Here is a 7,033-nt window from a genome sequence, read left to right as displayed (position 1 = left end):
AGAATAGTCATTATAAGAGTCTGTCCTTCGGACTCGGACCCCTGTGCTGGAAAACTCCACACAAGGAAACACCAAGGCCCATGGAGAACACCAGGCATGTCAGGTCGACAGATACTAAAGAAATAAGGACCTTTTGCCAGAACCTCACAGAATGAGGCCCAGCGCCCTACAGCCTGAATCCAGACTCCTCATCTTAACTACGAAAGAATGTTGTTGTATGCTATCAAGTTGAAACTGACTTGTAGCTGATCCTCCAGTTTTCAGAGGCCATAAATTATACCAGAGGAAATAGCCTACCTTTCTCCACTGGAGCAATTGGTAAATTCAAACCCCCCACCTTTGGGTTAGCAGTGCAACCCTTTACCCACTGAGCCACCAGAGTTCCCTAATACTTTTCTATTTATTGAAGCCATCCACTTGTGGTATCCCTGCTATAATATTACCACATAACAAAGATAATATGTCCTTTGAACCCATTATTTAAATAAAATATAGATCCTATCTATCACCCTCACCCTATGCTAGTTGACTTACCCTCCAGCCCAGATTAGCCACTATTTTGATTTCTGTTCTTTTATTTTAAGAATTCAAATATAAAATTTATTTTCACAAAGTTTTAAGTTGCATATTCATAAAAATGAAACCACTTCAGTGCATGGACTAAAAATGTTAAGGCTACTTGCATTTCAAGTCATTAATGAACACAACTTGGAAAAATGTGGGTGCAGTCTGCTCTTTGAAATGAAAATGCTGTCAGGTTTACATGTTATTCTTTTGAACGTATTTATAAACCTTGTGTATACTGCAGTAGGAAGATTTCATGAAAAGTAGCTTTCCCTCAAATTCCCCAAAAGTCCTAAATGTTAAAATGTAAACTTTAAAATGTCTTAATTTGGTGATTACTACTTGAAGACATGTGACACTTGTTACATTCTGTACAGAAAATCTAAGTCATGAGAAACTTGAGTTTGATTTGATTGATGCACCAGTTTCTTGGTGTTTGTCCAGATACTGGGATCCGTTCCAGTTTTGTTTTTTCACTTTTTCTTTCCTTTTTGGTTTTCCTTTTTGTGGCCTGAGGTCACCAGTTCTTTAGGTACAAGCAGAACACTTCCATCTTGGCTGCATTGAAGAGCATACTGGTTTGGATTGACTGGCCTACTTTGGTCATCTCTTAACCTACTGAAAACATCATGGCACAGGTCATGCAGTTTCTGTTTCACTATGTTAATAGCTTTGTTACATTGAGCTCGCTCTCTTTTAAGGCTTTCCTTCTTAGCTTGTAAATGGCATACATCATCTTCTAAATTCAAAAAGTCTATTTGCGTTTACGGCAGTTCTGAGCAGCAGCTTTCTTTTTTCCCCTTCGTCTGATATCATGAATAAGTGATATCTGTAAGTCTGTCAGATAGTATCTGCTTAGCATGCTATTGAAGGCATCAACAGGCATTTGGACAATATCATCTACAGAGAAAGGAATACGCAGAGCTTTAGCACGCCGTTCATCATGGCTTAAGTTTCCATCAGTGTTATTGAGGTACTTGCTTATTTTCTGTGACTTTCCAGGCCATGAAAAAGATTCAGTAGGTTCTGCTTCAGTTGGCTGCAAATGGTGAGTATTATTATGAAATACATGTTGAAATGCAACTTCCTTGTGAAAGCCAGAATCACGTATGTGGTCCATATGACAGATGGGCTCTGGGGAGAAGCCACCTACAGCTCCTCCTACATCATAAGGAGAAAAAGAGTCAATGTCACTAACATAACCTATAGCCCCTTCATCATACCCAGAGTGAGAGGAATTCTATCTGGTGACAAAAGTGCTACAGTGACTTGAATTTAAGGAAAGTCCAGACTCAGAATCTGGTTCTTCAAAAAGCTGAGAAACTTGTACTGGATCAAACCCTTCTTCCATGGCCAGAGACATTAAATACATTTCATCAAATACATTTTCATCAAGGTCATATAGAAGGTCTTGGCTCCTTAGGTTCCGCAGCTGACTGTCAACAGGTGGAAGTACTGTCAAATTAGTTCCAATAAGTGTCTGCTCAGAATTGGCGGTGCATGAATTTAATTGCAGTAACAGTTCCTGTGGCTGTGAAGTCCTTGCTGGAGGATCTCTCCTCATGGCCTCATGAAGACATACATCTTGGCTGATAGCCTGGCTAAAGTTTACATTATGTGCTGATGAGTTCATGCCCTCACTGCTACCGCTAGGAATAAAAGGAGTAGCCCCCAGGGAGATGCTCTCTAGTAAAGCAACTGTGATGAAAGCAACTGAAATAAGTCTTCAAGACAAAAAGATGTGTCTGTCCCATTTAGATGCCTTTCATGTCTAGATTCAGGAGCCTTTTCTGCCTCTGGTTTATCTACGTTCTTTTCATCTTCATTGGTCCTCTGTAACAAATCCTCCTGAATGGACACCCTTTGCTCATCTTGTTCATGCTGGGAACTGTACCCCACAGCTTCCCGCCTCTCTGTCAGTACTGAAATTTCCTCGCTCGCGCGTCCTCCAGCGTCTGGTACTTCAGCCGTGGGTTCTGCTGGTGCCTTCTCTTCGTCCCCAGCGATCAAGGGGTCACTGAGAGCCTCACGTGGGTCCCCGCCGCCCCCTGGGGCCGCCTGGCTGCCCTCGTCCACACTGGCGCCAACTCCTGCCAACAAGGCGGCGGCAGCAGCGCCAAAGAGCCCGTGCGCCCATCGGCGTCCCCAGCTGCCACACTGTGTACTAGCCACGCATACACACGGGTACCGGGTATGAAAGGGACCCCAAGCGCGCACACCTCCCGAAGCAGATGGCCCTCAAGCAGCGCCGTGGGGTCTGACTCTCGGGCCTTGGGGTGCAGCTGGCCCGCGCCCCGCCCCCAGCCTCTGGAGGTCGAGAAGGGACCGAGCGCGTAGGCGGAGCTCGCCGGGCAGCCCAGGGGCAGATCATCCCAGAGCAGAGCTGGCGACGGGAGCAGCAGGTCCAGGTCCACTCGAAACTCCGCCAAGCTCAGAAGGACGGTCAGGTGCAGGAGGCCCCCGCCGTCCGACCACCAGGGCTTCAGGTACTTCATCTCCCGCCGCGCGCCTGGGGACGCCCCCTGCTCGGCGCCGGCGGGTCCTGGCTCTGCGGCAGCGGGGTAGGCAGGTGTGGACTCTGTGCTCCACTGACATGTTGGCGTCGCAGACTCCGCGAGCCGGGCACAAAGGCGTTCCCACCGCAGTGGCTCCGAGCCAGGCTCAGCCGGGACCTGATTTCTGTTCTTAAAGATTAATTTTGATAAATAGATATTTTTTTTTTGTTTCTCCATCAAATGCATTTATTTTACCCATAATTGTTTAATTTTATTTTTCCTCTTTTCCTTTACTTTATGTATTCAGCATGGTTATGGTTAAAAAGAAAACAAACAAACCAAATAGCCCCACAATCACACAGAAGCACTCAAGTTAAAAAAGAAATCTACTCCTTTTAAAAGGCAAGCAGTACCTGACACATAGTAATTACTGACAAAAAACAGCTGCTTTTATTGTGCTGGGGACCCTTGCCGTCTTTCTCTGCCAGGAATGATTTCACGCAACAACTGATCTGCAAGGGGCCTGTTTCCTAACAGACGCTCTCACCCTCCACGGCCATCATTCACAAGACTTTTCAATGTGGAGGCCTTGGATGCGATTTTGTGTTAGGTAATCACCCTGCTCCCTAGGGCTTAGCTGGATGAGTAAGCGGGTGGATGCCTTCCTGTTGAGTTTGCTCCTCAGGCTGAGGGATGATATGAACACATAGCCTCAAGAAACCAGGTGCTTTCAGATGAGTAATGGGCAAAAGCAGACAATACCTCCTTGTCCCCTCCACTGTCCCTACCCCTTCGAGATTCTAAGTGGACAAACTGGGTGAGGAGACACATTTTTGCAGCCAAGATAAGGTTAGAATAAATGTCGCTGTGATCAAGCTACTCACCAGGAAAATATTATCAGATGTCAGCATATTCATGGGTAAGCTTGTTAAGCAGCTTTTTCTTTGCCTTAACAGAAAAGGTACACATTTGCAATTTTAAAAAAAGAAACCCACAAAAAACCAAATAACATAGATGAGCTACTTAAGACACAGATATCCAGCTGAAGCCAAATACATGTTGGACTAATAAATTGACCAGCTTGTGCCCCAAATCTCTTCTCAGTCTCATTCCCAAATGTTTCTGGAATTCTCTGTTTGCTATGGTTTAAGTTCTGTGTGGTCTCTGGAAGCTATAACTTTCCTCACAATGAGTTTGTCCTAAACACACAGGCCTGAGCTTGACAAACTAGTCTATGGATGATCCCTTACCAACCATTATATCACTGCTTTCTACCCTGATGAACCCCATTTTTTCTCTGACTAGTAGAAGGAGAGGGAGCTCTGGTGGCATGCTGCCAACCCCAAAGGTGGGCAGTTCTAACCCACTAGCTGTTCCAAAGGACAAAGATTGGCAATCTTCTCCCATGTGATGGTGCCTCTGAAAAATCCCCTGCAAAGTCACCTATCAGTCAGTGTCAACTTAACAGCATCTAACACATTCCACCATCACAGTGGAAAGGAAGAAACATAGCTAGGCTAAGTGGGTAAGAGTTCCACCGTCAACTCAAAGGCAGGCAGCTTCAATACATCAACTGCTCCATGGAAGAAAGATAGACAGTCTCCTCCTCTGTGATTTACAGCTTCTGAAAACTCACTGAAGGTCAGTTATAAGAAGGTGTTTACTCAGTGGTGTGAGTGGAAGACCAGAAAGGAAACTCTGGGGGTAGAGCCTGCAGGGAGCTGCACTGCTAATGTGCAGGCTAACACCTGCCTTTATGCTGGCACTTTAATTCCATTACACTAGTCCTCCGAGCTCCCTGGGAGTCAGCTATTGTTTGAATTGGAACCCACTCATAGCTAACCCTTAAGTCAGTGTTCAGTTAATCGCACAGGAGGAGACTTCCTATCTTTCTCCATGGAGCAGCTGGTGGAGTGGAACCTTTTGCCTTTGGGTTGGCAACCCAACTCCTTATCCACTAGGTAATAAGATTGTTGTTGTTGCTTTGTGCCTTAGAGTTGCGTACAACTCATAGAAAACCTATGAACAACAGTTCTGAACTTTGTCATATCTGTGCCATCCTCATCATCTCTGACACACTTGTGCCCATCGCTGCTATAACTATGTCAATCCATCTCACTGAGGATTGTTGTCTCATTTGCCAACCTTGCCTCCACTTTTCCAAGTATGCTGTCCCATTCCAAGGAAACATCTAACAAAATATCTAAAGGATGTGAGATGAAGTTTCGCCATAGTTGTTTCTAAGAAGTTTGTGGGCTGAGCTTTTTTTCCCAAGACACTCACTTTTGGCAGCCCATGGGATATTTAGTGCTCTTCTCCAACACCCAAGCCCAAAGACATCTATTCTTCTTCTGTTATTGTTATTCACTTTCCAGCTCTCAGATGCATAGCTAGATATTGAAAAGATCATGGCTTGGATCTGTCACATCTTGATCTTTATACTGATATCACATTGCTGTTGTTAGGTGCTATTTAGTTTAGTATGACTTACAGTGACTCTAAGAACAACAGCTCTGAATCCTGGCCTATCCTGTGACATCACATTACTCACCAATTTTTTAAAATTTTCTACTACTTTATTTACAAAATTCAAATACATTGTTTTCAAGAACAAATTCTTTCAAACTCCCTCACCCCTCCACCCATCAAATTGTAAAACCCCATGATTAATACCCTCCCACCCCTGCACATCCTTATCCCTCTGCTTCCAACCTCTCTCACCTCTCTTAGATCCTTATACTCATTCTACAATAATGGTTTTATACAATATTTATCCTTGTGAGACTGAGTTAGTTCACTCAGAATAATGCTCTCCAGTGCCTCCCAAGTTAGGTAATAATTTACAAAACCATTGCTCCTGCATGCTGTGTAGTATTCCATTGTGTGAATGTACCATAATTTTTCAGTCCATTAGTTTGTGGTTGGACATCTGGGCTGTTTCCATGTTCTTGTGATGGAGAATAACACTGCTATGAACACTGATGTGCAAATTTCCTTTTGTGCCTCAGTTTTCATTTTCTCAGGGTATATTCCTTGGAAGGAGAAGTGGCATCCACTTCCATAATAGCTTGCTCTGGAAACCCTATGAACCTGGAAAGAGGATGAAAGGCACCCAAGCATTGAGGACTCTCCTTCATAGGGTTGCTATGAGTCGCCTACGACTCGATGGCACTTAACAACAACAACAACAACAACAACATATTCCAAGTAGTGGAATAGCTGGGTCATATGAAATTTCTATTTCAGCTTTTTGAGGAAATGTCAAACTGCCTTCCAGCATGGTTGCACCATTTTACAATCCCACCAGCAATGGATAAGATTTCCTTTCTCACCACATCCTCTCCAACATCTCTTATTTACTGCCCTGTTAAACTTTTTTAATATGGTCAAAGAGAATTCAGCCAAGTCTACATTCCTGGCTCTGTGGAGCAAGCAATGGGCTGCTAAATGAAATGTTGAAAGTTGGAATCCACCAGGGTCTACTCTGGAGAAAGACGAGGCAGGCTGCTTCCATCAGGATTATACACTTGGAAATCCCATGGGGAAGTTCTCCTTTGTCCTAAAGGGTCACCGTGAGTTAAAATCCACCTGGTGAGAAAAACTGGATAAATTGTGTATACTGCACTGAAACAGATGAGGGACTGAATAATTTAAAAGCGATGTATGATAGGGTATTATGGTTATCACAAGAGTCCACAATTAAGGTTGCATGGTGGAATGTACTTGGGGCAGTGGGAGGGGTGCGGGGGGATTGTGTACCAGGGAGGGAGTGTTTCTTTTACTTTTGAAAGAGAGGAGCGAACTGGGAGAGGGCTGGGCGGGTAGAGAAGTGCAGCAATGAATGAATGGAAATCCAAATTCTCTGTAAATGTTCATTAAAATTATTTTTTTTTAAAAAGTTGAAAAAAAAATCCACCTGGTGGCCGTGCATTTGGTTTGATGTTGGTATAAAGACAGTGGAGTCCCTGGGTGAT

At 44.1% G+C, this 7,033-nt stretch overlaps 1 pseudogene; it reads right to left on the bottom strand.

Moving 5' to 3' along the window:
- Window positions 1-1,037: 1,037 nt before the first annotated feature.
- On the bottom strand, window positions 1,038-3,059 carry LOC102859096 (annotated as a pseudogene).
- Window positions 3,060-7,033: the final 3,974 nt, after the last annotated feature.

The sequence above is a fragment of the Elephantulus edwardii genome, unplaced genomic scaffold (genome assembly GCF_000299155.1).
Source record: "Elephantulus edwardii isolate Elephantulus edwardi_28Jun2011 unplaced genomic scaffold, EleEdw1.0 scaffold00017, whole genome shotgun sequence".
NCBI lineage: Eukaryota > Metazoa > Chordata > Mammalia > Macroscelidea > Macroscelididae > Elephantulus > Elephantulus edwardii.
Note: the sequence above shows the minus strand (reverse complement) of the source record. Positions and strands in the feature narration are given on the sequence as shown.